The sequence below is a fragment of the Prorops nasuta genome, unplaced genomic scaffold (assembly GCF_024137725.1).
Source record: "Prorops nasuta isolate Cenicafe-Biocafe unplaced genomic scaffold, Cenicafe_Pnas_1.2 PNAS00001, whole genome shotgun sequence".
Taxonomy (NCBI): Eukaryota; Metazoa; Arthropoda; class Insecta; order Hymenoptera; family Bethylidae; genus Prorops; species Prorops nasuta.
This window is the reverse complement of record NW_027116798.1, coordinates 9,968,425-9,980,598: the sequence shown is the minus strand read 5'-3', so window position 1 is coordinate 9,980,598 and position 12,174 is coordinate 9,968,425. Positions and strand designations below refer to the sequence as shown.

The following is a 12,174-nucleotide window of genomic DNA, read 5'->3' as shown; positions in this document are numbered from 1 at the left end:
CCTTTCAGCGCGTCGAATGCTGACTGCTGATTGGCTGTCCATTCCCATGACTGATTTTTCTTTGTCAATTTCGTTAGCGGTTCAGCAACTGTCGCAAATTCTGGAATGAATCTTCTATACCAAGATGCCATTCCCAAGAATCTACGAATTTGCTTTAAATTCTTCGGTATCGGGAACGTGATTACGGCTTCTGTTTTCGCCGAATCCACGCGAAGACCTTGACTGTCTACGATAAATCCGAGATATTTTACTTCCGTTCTACAGAAGAAACTTTTCTCCTTATTTATCGTTAGCTCAGTTTGCCTTAACTTTTCGATAACTTTATCCAACCATAATAAGTGTTCGTCAAATGTTTTGGTGACAATGATAATGTCATCCAAATAGACGAATACATGTGGATAAAATTCGGGACCCAATAATTTATCCAGAGCACGCTGGAATATTGCGGGAGCATTAGTTAATCCATAAGGCATTCGCTTAAATTGAAATAAGCCTCTGCCTGGAACAATAAAAGCCGTGATACCACGTGACTTTTCTGCTAGCGGTACCTGCCAATACGCTTGACTCAAGTCGAGCGTTGTTAAATAATTGGCCTGTCGTAACTCATCTAGGATCGCAGCCATGTTCGGTAATGGGTACGCATCCTTTTTAGTTACAGCGTTAACGCGCCGGAGATCCACACAAAAGCGGAGCTTGCCATTGGCTTTCTTCGCCATGACTACCGGGCTCGCCCAATCACTTTGCGACGGTTCGATAATGCCATTGGTTAGCATATCGTCAACCTCTTGCCACATAGCTTGGCGGATTTTATCCGTGCACCTATGAGCTCGCTGTCTGATTGGCTCGTGATCTTGCACGTCAATTATGACTGCCAGTAACTTTGAAATTCCAGGTTTTCCAGAAATGGGGGGCAGTTTAATTTCTAGAAACTCTTGTAATTTCTTAGCGTTATCATTATCGGGAACCATTAAGCCGTTATTCACCACTACACAGTTTAGTGATTCGGCATTCGAGAACCAATGTTTATTTTGAGGTTTTTCCTTGTAAGCCCATTCTCCCGTGGAGAAGTCCACGACAACATGAGCATCTTGTAGGAAATCAAGTCCCAAAATAAAATTACTCGACAAGGAAGGCATCCATAGTGTGTCAACTATAGTTGTCTTCCCCTCAAGAAATATCGGGATCTTGGCGGACTCAATTACTTTACATGTGTAATTGTTGCCAACGGTAACTCTTAAGGGTTCTATCTTATTGGCTTGTATACCAATTGAATTAAACAATTCAATGGCTACTTTGCCTGCAAACGTGCGTGAGGCTCCCGAGTCCACCAGCGCACGCAGCTTTTCCCCTTGTACGGTGATCGTGGTGTAGAATGCTAGTTTCCTAGATCTATCGCCAAACGTCGTAATTACTATATCAGTAATATCACCGACCGGTAACTTATCGACCGATTGATCATCGTTCGAATTTTCGGCAGCAACCACTCGAGCGCTTGTGTCCTCTGAGTGTTTGTTTACATTCTCCGTCTCCAACATAACATGTTGGTCTGAGAAGTCGCGGGAGCGATAATTATGGTTAATATTCACACATTGCTGTACTGAATATTCTTCGACATAATTATCCGGGAATATATTATCTTGGTTTTCACCCAAGATTTTCGGTATCATGATTTTCCGCTCTTGGAGTGTCGTAACATTCTCGGGAAATTTTACTAACTCCTCTTGGCGTTTTTTGAACAGCATTTAGGGCACTCCGCTGTAGAAACCCCTTTGCTGCCACATCGGTAACAGAACATTGTTCTCTGCTCTTTACACGCACTCCAACCGTGTCCAGCTTTCCCGCAATTAAAGCAGGTAGCGCTCGGGCCCGGTTGTTTACGTTTTGAGCCCTGCCGGCTGTTATTGTTGCCAGCTGCCTTATCTAACGAAGGTTTCGACTTGGAACTGGTTCCTTGTCGGTTCCTTGTTGATTTAAAGGCTTTCAAATGCTCTTCGTTATCATTCGAATCTTCCGTTGTTGATTCGTCGGTATCAGAGCTGGATGTTTTATCCACTTCTAGGGCACGCACACCGTGTCGCCTAGACTCTCGGGATCTTCCATGACTGCCGGTATACGCCAACTCAGGAACTAAACTTTCCTCAGGCGCGGCAGGTGGACGGTATTTTAATGACGGCCTATAAGCGGCTTCGAAATTGAGCGCCAAACGCTCGAATTCTCGATACGTCATATATTTGTGTATAGCAATGCCTCTTCTATACACCGGTAGCATATTCTTGTGCGCGATAGCGATTCGGCTCCAATCCGATCTTTCTCTGCCTATTTTCCGAATATACGACTGTATAGTCTGCAAATAGGCTCGCACAGATTCGTTAGCACCCTGAGTTCTTGTTAGAAGCTCAGTCTCCAGTTCTTCCTCCCATGTTTGTGATCTGAAATAAGACCTTAAGGCGGACTTAATGTCAGACCAGGTTGAGAATTCATTATCCTCAAACCACATCCTCGCCACACCTGTTAGGATGTGGGGAAAGACGTCAACCAGGTCGGAATCTCTTACCCTGAGAAGGTTCAGGACGGCATCGGTTCGAGAAATAAAACTCTCAACCGCCTCCGTTCCATCGCCCGCAAAGGTCAAGTTTGACCTCTGAAGAGATTCGAGAACACGCCAACGGGGCATACAGTCATCCCCTTGGCCGGTAACTTTTCCAGGTTTTCCCTTCAGGACCCTCGTCCTGTAGGCCCCCTGGAATATCTCCGCCGAAGCATCGTCTGATGTCGGTTGAGATTCGAGATCATCGCTCGGCCTTGTCACTGTCAACAAAGGTTGACCCTGATTGGCCGATGCCGGTAGAGCGGCCGCGGTCTTTCGCGGTCGGCCTCTAGCGCGCTTTTCGGTAGCAGAAGCAGCTGCCACTGCTGCTTCATCGGGAACAGTCTTATTTTTCAGCAGCTTGTCAAAAGCCTGCTGGACTTGAGAAATGAAATCTTGGAACGACCCTTCCAGTTTTTCCATTCTCTCGTCTAGACTCGAGATCTTCTTCTCCAGGTTTACCTGGGAAGCATCGGTAGCTGTCGGTTCTGCGAACTCATCAGAGTCGCCCGACCCAGTACTCCTTTTCCGTCCCGTGGACTCAGCCATCTACGTATGGATATAATAGTGCGTGTTGCTTCTTCTGTCTGGTCCAAGGGTTGTCGCTGGAGTGATCCGGCAAAGTTCTGTTTTGCCCCGTTAGCCGTCCGTCGGATAGGTTACCCCCACCCGAGCTTTGGACATGCGCAGACGATCTAAGTGATTCTCGTATTCTCACTTATCGCTTCTGCTCGATAACAATCGCCCTTCGATTAATCGAATTTCGATCTAGGCGCTCGATAGCTCTGCTTCATCTACGGGCCGCTAGATGGCAGCACTAGGATCGAGTTCATCGACCTCCAGTACCATCAATCACGACCGACGGCAGCACTTCGACGAATTATTGATTCGTCTTGCCGTCGATTACCGCTAGATGGCAGTACCGGTAACATTTCTCGACAGAGGGTCCACGTGTGGTCTCTGTCTCACCTCGTCCTGAAAACATTGGCCTTTACCGGCTCAAGCCCATCAATTTTATTTTTGTTTTGGATGGATAGGAAAGGAATGAAAAGGAAGGAAAATAGGATGGAAATCGATGGGAAATTCACCGAGGTGTACGGTAGCGTGCGGGATCGTACGATTTCTCGTACCGGTAACATTCGGTAACTTGCAGGAGGAGTATTTCTAGGGCTCGACTAGCTGTGAAACCCTATCCATACAAACCTCCTTACGAGCCGCTTTCGTCTTTAGCGGCTTCGAAGGTTTTTCCTTCGGTGGGGTTACCACCTGGGGAACTGCCTTCGGAGTCGCCTCGGAAAGCCGTGGTTGGGCGTGTACTTTCCCACGCTCGGATCTGCGTTTTGCCGCTATCACCTTACGTGGTACGTTCGTACCCGCATTCGCCACGTATGGACCGATTGTCTGCCAATGCGGCCCACAGGCAGGGCAGGTGCGCAACGTTTTCCCGGTGCGCCCACACCCCTTAAAGAAAGCATCTGTAATTGGTGTAGGGCATTCGGAAAACCGATGGCCTTTACCCTTGCAATTCCAGCATACACGTATGCCGAAATTGCCGGTAGCGCGCGTGGCCACAGGATCGGAAGGCTTCGCCTTCTTCACCGGTGGTGCCGGAGTCACCTTAGGCGGCAACGGTTGCTTAACTCCTTTCGGAGGCTTGACGGACGCCATAGCTGCGTATGACGGCCGCTTCGTCTCCGGAGCAGCTACCGCTGTCTCCCGCTGGACCACCTTGACCCGCTTGCGCTCCTTTCGGGAGAGCTTACGGACAGGGGTGCTCAGCACAGGTGCCTCGGCCACCTCGACCGCTGCCACGACTTCGTGGTAGAGGTCCAGGTCCGCTCGGAAGAGAGCAGCCAGCAACTCCACTAGACTACGTCTAGGAAGACCCTGATTGCTCCCCCCCATAGGCGTCGGGGTTACCGAACGCATCCTGCAGTGTCGCTGCATTAATTCGCTGAGTACCTGCGTACCCAGCTCCTCATGCCCAGACTCTACAGGGTGTTTCGATACCCCCTCGAGAACAGGTGGGCTGCCGCCCACCTCGATAACAGTAACGCAGGTTGGCGTTTGACGGACAACCTGCGCCACGGGAACGGGAACGGGATCGGATGCGGGACCCTCAATAGGGCCCGCAGGAGATGGGGATGCCAGAAGGGCATCCTCATCGACGGAATCCTGTGCCATAGGCACAGGAGGAGCGAGAGCGTCGCGAGCGGCGACAGTCGTAGCCGAGGGTGAGGCGTTCTGGGATGCCATTGTATAGGGCGGAGACAGAGAGAGCGAGGAAGGCTGAGAGAGAGAGAGACGGAAGAACAATTTGTTCTGTAGGGATCCAGGGTAGGATGAGATGTGAGGCGACTTGCCGGCTCGCGGAACGTTAGCGAGGCGTTATCATCCGTTGCCAAATTTCCGATTCTGCGCTTAATTCGGTAATTATGTTTGGCAACATCTCGATAGCTAGCTAATTGAACTGCTCTGACAGTTAGCCGGTCGGGCTCCGCCAGGCAGCATGGCTCAGCTCAGCCGGTCGACTTGTTTACAAACAAGCGCTCAGCTGTCACTTGCCCAGTCAAGTAGCCTTTTCGGTAGCGTTAGATTTTAACACGGGCGAATATAATATTAAATTATATTTGCGCCCGTGGTTCTCATCCAATTTCCCGTTAGCTTAGCATGGGTTGCTCGAATTCTACGTGAACACGTCAATTCGATCAGGCTATCAATTCTTAACAGAATTTGATCCCTTTTACAACCAGATGATCTTTTCATGCTTTTTCAGCGTTTCCGAGCCTCCAGAAAATAGTGGGCCACCTATTCCCTGAAAACTCCAACACTTCCGGTAACTTCTCGGACTTGTGGATTATTCGTTCGCCGAATAATTAATCTATTATAAGAAACCACGTTGGGCGCCATTTGTAACGTTATTCCCGTCAGTGCGAGGGGCCACTCACACTACGGGTTTTCCCATTACCTTCGCCCGTCCTTTTCTATCGGTATCAGGGCGCTAGTTGGTCAGTTGGGTGGCCAACAACCCTACGTTATCAATTGGGTCCTTCGACCCCATTCTCTATGCATCTTATACGGCCCTGCGGCCATGCATATGGACGGTAGCGGTAGCCGGGGTCGCTCAGTATGCTAGGTCGTGGAGAGAGGGGAGGGTTCCTTACGGAAGTCCGAGCCTCGCAGACCTGCCTGCTGAGGGGCATACATTTCTCCCTCACCACCCACACACAGGTGGTGGTGAGGAGTGCGGGAACATGCGGTATCAATTGCCAAAGCATAGCGTCTTGCCAGGAGCGGACCACCACGGAGGCAATGTTCACGGCCCGTCCAGCCATAGCGCAAGCCTATGGGATTACGGAGGGCACCGGGACACATTCCAACGGGCTAACTACGCCCCTGCACAACCCACTATGCATTGGCCGGTATCCAGTCGTGACGTACGTGCAGGCTGGCCTATAGCACACGCCTCACGTACGCGAACCGACCCATGGCTGTCTGAGTGCCGCGTCACGCGCTCACCAGCACGCACGGGCACATCAGCACAGTCCCATGGTCGCGTTCCGACTGCCTGCTATGGCAGTCTGCGCACGACATTCGCGCAGCCTGCTTGACGCGCGTAACCAGCGTTCAAGCCAGACTCGATGTTCTATTTCCCCTCCTCGTGGGGACTTATAGACACTGTCATTGTTTTAGGACTCCCCGAGGCTGCTTCTCCTTATCTCAGGTTGCCTGGGTTGTTTGGCATGGCCCTGCCTTACTTCTCAGGACAATCTGGACATCGTTTACTGGAGCGCCGGTCTTTTCATCCGGGCCTCTGCCTGTCAACGGGGTCTATCCTTGACGTTAGCTATAATCCACTCGTGAGCCTATCTCACGAGTCGGTAACGTAGGGATTAATAATATCCACTGTTCGGTAGCTTTTATGTTCTTTATTCGGTATCTCGTATACGTAACGGGGAACTTCGTTACAAAATTTACTACTAACGCTGAGTTTAACCCGTTACAGGCAAGCATGTCACTCACTGTGCGCTGATCTTTCAACGCTCACGACTAATTCTACAAGCGTTAAAAAATATTGTGAGGTACATGTTTTTAAAGTTTGAAACCTAACCTTTTCAATGATGGATTGAAAATTGCTAAAAAATATTGTTAATTATGAATAAACGTCCGATTAAACACCAAAAAACATGATTTTTTTTATTTAATTTGAATTTTTCAAAGACTTTCCCTTTAGCAATCAACTTGGAATCTTATTAATTTGTGGAATAAATATTTGAAGTTAAAGAATGCATTATTTAACAATTAATTTCTCATTTAGGTAATTTCAAAATTGCGCCCAAAACGTAAAAATTTTGCCAATATATTTATGAATTTTTTCCTCGTAAACAAGGAATTTGTAAGCAGAGTACTAAGAGGAAAAATTTCTTGAAATCTTTTAAAAAATATGTCTGGCTATCTTGGTTTGCGTTACAACCTACTAATCACAGGCATTGTCACCTCACTACCTTGTAATATGGCGTTTGCTGTAGCTGTATTAGGGACATATTTAGAGTCCTTTTAAAGCGAGAAAACTTATACACGCGTCTTTGTCTAACGCAGAACGACTCTTCTCCGTTGATTAGATTAGTTAAATTTCTATTCGAATAGCTGCAATATTTTTTAAAAATAATCTTTTACATTTTAGAATATATTGACTTCTTCTTGGTCTCAAATTGTTCATCGAACTCTTCTTCAGGGCGCTATAACCCCATTTTGTGAATATTATTAGTATCATACAAAATATTGTTTCTAATTTTTGTAAATAAATTTTGTAATGAGAATCGGAGCCTGTAGCGCTCTTAAACACTGTTAGAAGAGTAAATTAAGCCTCTACTAAAAAGTTCATATTTTTATTAGTTTCAGAGATAAATTTGAATGAATTTTTTTGTCGGTCGTAGATCCCCTTAAGCGTAACTATTTTTGAGGCATGTAATTCAAAGTACTATTTTTCTAATTTCAAAGCATTTCTGAACTACATTAGTTTTCGGTTTTATTCTTGAATCATAATTAATGAGCATAAAGGAATTGATTAATTTAAAATATCTACTTGTTACAATGATAATGGAAATATTGTTAAGATTAGCATAGAGCTTTAGATTTATTCACAACGAATCCACAATAATTATTTTGCATGTGATACTGTAATTTTTACTTTTAAGTTAATTTTTTTTTAATTCGTTTTTATCTTAAAAATAAAAGAAGACTATTGCTAAAATAATATAAAACTGTATAACTAGTTTGGATGTTAGAATAAATCTCATTAAATATGAAGTCTTGATGAAAATTTGCTTCTTACTATTGGTAAATTCAGTCTCAATATGCTGCAACGTTTATTAAGCGAAAATTCACCATAATTAGCGCCCATTGCATTCAACCATTCTGGTAAAAACTATACCTATAGATACTATCAGAGAATTACATGAAAAGGCACAATGTGCTTTCTCAAACAATTGAGTGTTGAGTGCATACGCTGTACGCATCTTAACTTGACCGAGAAGACGACCTCAAACGTTTTTGAAATTCAAATCGTGTATGGTGCATTTTTTTTGTTAATAGTTTCATTTTCATTAGTGATAGGTAAAATAGTGACTGTGAAAGTTGTGGCTATTAAAATAGTGCTCCAAATATGGCGAAACGACCAAAACATTGTAGAGACTATTGCGATTCTGCTAAATATAAAATTTACAGAAATGTAAAAAATATTCAAAACCAATCGCAAGTAGAAATTGGTGAGACCCTAGGAGAAAGGGAGCAGCGGCAAATATGTCCGATTTCAGAGTGAGTACCCTTTTTTATTTTTTTGTAAATATTTTAATATTTTTGATTTTATTTCTGATTTTTTCAATCACAAAATTAAATACAATACCTGTAATTATTAGTCATTGAAATTTTTTCGAATTATATAAAAAAAAATTGCAAACTTTATTTTCAATTTAATATATATAAAAAAAAAAGACTTTTATCAACTTTTTATAAAAATAATATACCAAATTTTTCAAAACGATATATTTCAGTGAACAATTCATTGTCACGATTCCAGTACAGCTTTTTTTAAAATCGTTTTAAGAAAGCTTTAATTTGAGACCATGAATATTAAAATCGGTTCGTGCAATCCACATATCTCATATCTCTGATTATTGATATGCCCAAAACATTTTGAAATTACAATTTCTTCTTCTATGATTTGGAGTATGACTTCGTTTTAAAGTGAGTTTTCATGAATTTTTTTTCCCCCGAAATTATTACGTAATCGAATTCGAGTATCGTAACGTGTAATTTAATTCAAAATTAACAGATTTATGAACCCATACCGGCATAATCTTATCGCGAATTCGAGGACCTGCAATGGCGTGCACTGATATATCTCTATCCTCTGTTTTCACATTAATTATAAAATGATAAAGATACACTCAGTACGTTTCAGTGCAGCTCTTCGAATTCTCGATTAATATTTTGTTCAATTTGTTCGTTTGTGATGATAGTGTCATATATATGATTAAAAAGTGTGAACAAATAAATAAAATAGGGGAATAAACATGAAGAAGGTAGTAATAAAATCTGATAAGTAAAAACATTTTGTAAAATAAATTAAAATTTAATATTTTGAAGTATTTTGTGTAAATATATTATAGGTTATAAAATAATACATTTTTTTTTGTTATTAAAAATTAACTGCATATTCCTTATACGCAGCTGTGAGTGTCAGGCTTTAAACACATTTAAGGTCTTATGAGAAGAAAAGTTTGACAATGATGTATGGCAATGGTCGAGCAAGATCTGGTATAATAGTGTTACCATATGACGCTGGAAACATTTTAGTATTGGTCAAAGCATGCTGTACAGTGAGAGAAGGAGCTTTGGATTAATGCAAAATCCTGAGGGTCGGTTGAGCAATGGAAATAGTAGGTCAAGATTGTAGATTATGCAAGACTGTAGATGAAATAGAGGAGGATGATATTGTTGCATTTACTCCTAATGAACATAAAAAATTTAAAGTAAGTACATTGTGAATAAACTTGTTTAATTTGAAGAAAGGTATATATAAAGCATCATTTCATATTTTACATATTTTTACCAAACCAATGTAAATTGCTCCAACAGTTCCTGTGGAAAAATACAAGTACCAGGAGTTATGACTGAAGACACAGAGAGAAATCATTTGCAGTTTCACAGGATGTTACTGTTATTATAATGAAATAGATAAAGAAGATAGGTATGAAGAAGAAGTTGCGGAAATCAAGATTACTAGTTTCGACGTTAAAGAAGAGAAAATTTAAGTAATCGAAAAGAGGGATGTATAGCATTTGAGGATCCTTTGTAAGCAGAGCATGATTTTTGAAATGATTCTGTTAACCCTACCAACAATATTGGTTTAAAAACATCAGCAGCTTTAAGGCATTATGAGAAGAAAAGTTTGACAATGATGTATAGCAATGGTCGAGCAAGACTGGTATAATAGTGTTACCATATGACGCTGAAAAAAAGAGCATTAGTTTTATGCAATTGTGGAGCATTGGTTAAGCACTGGAAACAGCAATTTAAACTTTGGTAAATTGTTGATGTCTCGATGATATGTAGATTTTCTAGCGAAGCAAGAGATAAGCTAATGTGTGTGAGCTGTTGTAGTTTACTTACTATATATTCAGAGATTTCATAAACACAAAAACGTTCTTGGGAAGCTGAACATACAATGAAATGGCTGTAGGAACAGAAATAGAATATTATGATTTTTGGATAAAGTACATACAATTCCTGCAAGAATGTTCCATCGAGTACTAACAATTGTCCATTCCCATGGTAAATTATGTTTAACGGCTACATCATCAAGATAAGATAATAAATTTGCGGATCTTAACTTTTTAATCGGACTTAAGCTTTATGAAGCCAATTGGTTTGAATTTCCAAAAAAACGTTTTTTGCGAGGGTACAGTGTGCAGAAGTTTGTTGCTCCGTGACACTTGAATTTTATAGAGAGTATCTGAATAATGGAAAGTTGAGAAAGTAGCATTGCTCTATGTAATGAATCCAAATGAATTTCGTTGCTGCCAATATTTGATACGATATCATGAAAGAAGGGGAGATGAAAAAATTGATTTTTGACAATGTCTTTGCCTTAAAGCAGTATGCAATAAAAATGAATAAATCTTATATCTATGAACCTACTAGTCATAGTGAAAGAATAACAATTTTGCAGAATTTTAAATTTAATATTATATTTGGAAGTAAAGTAGTAGACAAGTCTTTTGATTTATCAGAGTTGCTAATGTTCTTATAGATGTATCATCGCATGGTGGATCCTGTAGACAAGAAGCGTAGCGTTTTAGAAGAATTTTGCGAGATTAAAATTGCCGGTTGGTTGGTAAAATTAGTTCTAAAATTAAAAAATACTTCTTTTTTTCGTTTTATATGAGCAATTGCTGAAAAATTCATTGCATTCTTTAATACATAGGTATCGCAAGTTGAATTATTCTCGAAAAAATCTAAGATTTTTAGTGAATCAGGATTACACCTATAAAGTATTGCAATACGTTCTGGAATCGATGAGGTATTTTCTTTTTTATTAAAAAATTTTCGAAGTTGTTTTGCTTTGAAATTTTTTTTTTTAATTGTAATGAATTTTTAGGAAACATATTTGATGTATAAGATTAGAAAGGAAGAAAGTCATTTACCACAGCAAGTGACAATGACACCGACGAATAACGAATTCCTGAAGAAGGATTCAGATTGGAATAATATAAACAAAATAATAATATTTATTTATTTATTTAAATATACGTTATTTATTTCATATTGTTACATCATCGTTTATGTATTTCACATCATACAAAAAGCTGGTAATATGACTTAAATTTCCGAAGCTAATGGTGCCGTTTATTATAAATGTAAAAAATCTACTGTCTTCTCAACAGCAAACAAGCATCCATTTTTTTAAAAATGTAAAGCATATATTCTACAATAAAGCAAGCTTACATTGAATTATTTCTCCCGAGGTAAAGTTTATATTCGGGAGTAATAAATTCATAGATAGAAATACACTATTAACATGTTAATATTTTGTTATTTAACGAAATTCTTTGTAAGTCGAAATGTTTTGGAAAATTGGAATAAATTTTATTTAAAAACAAAAACATTTACGAAATTCTCTAAAACTATGACATCACAAGCAACATTGTGAAATATTAGTCCTTTTAATTTCAAAAAAACAATTACAAGTGTTTCTAATTTAAATTTTGTATGACCATTTCAATCAACGAGTAATTTCTAAAAAATTGATAAAGTATCTGTAAAACCAGAAATCATTTGAAAATTTTTAAGCATATCATGCTTTGTGTTTTAATGTAAGAAAAGACGTCTGTCAAAACTTGCGTTATGGGCAACCAATAAAACATTTTTTGATCCTGCAGATAAATCTGAAAATTGTTCAAACGATGACAAAGCTTTAGTGATTGTTAAAGTTTCAATACGTTCATTGCGAATATATAATGTATTGCCTATTTTATTGAAACCGGTAGCTTTCATAGCTCCATAAATATTTTTTTTTCAGGATT

The 12,174-nt window shown here is 40.6% G+C and overlaps 1 pseudogene; it reads left to right on the top strand.

Annotated features, from left to right (window-relative positions):
• Positions 1 to 9,519: 9,519 nt before the first annotated feature.
• Positions 9,520 to 11,558, top strand: LOC136785806 (general transcription and DNA repair factor IIH helicase/translocase subunit XPB-like; annotated as a pseudogene).
• The last annotated feature ends 616 nt before the right edge of the window (positions 11,559 to 12,174 follow it).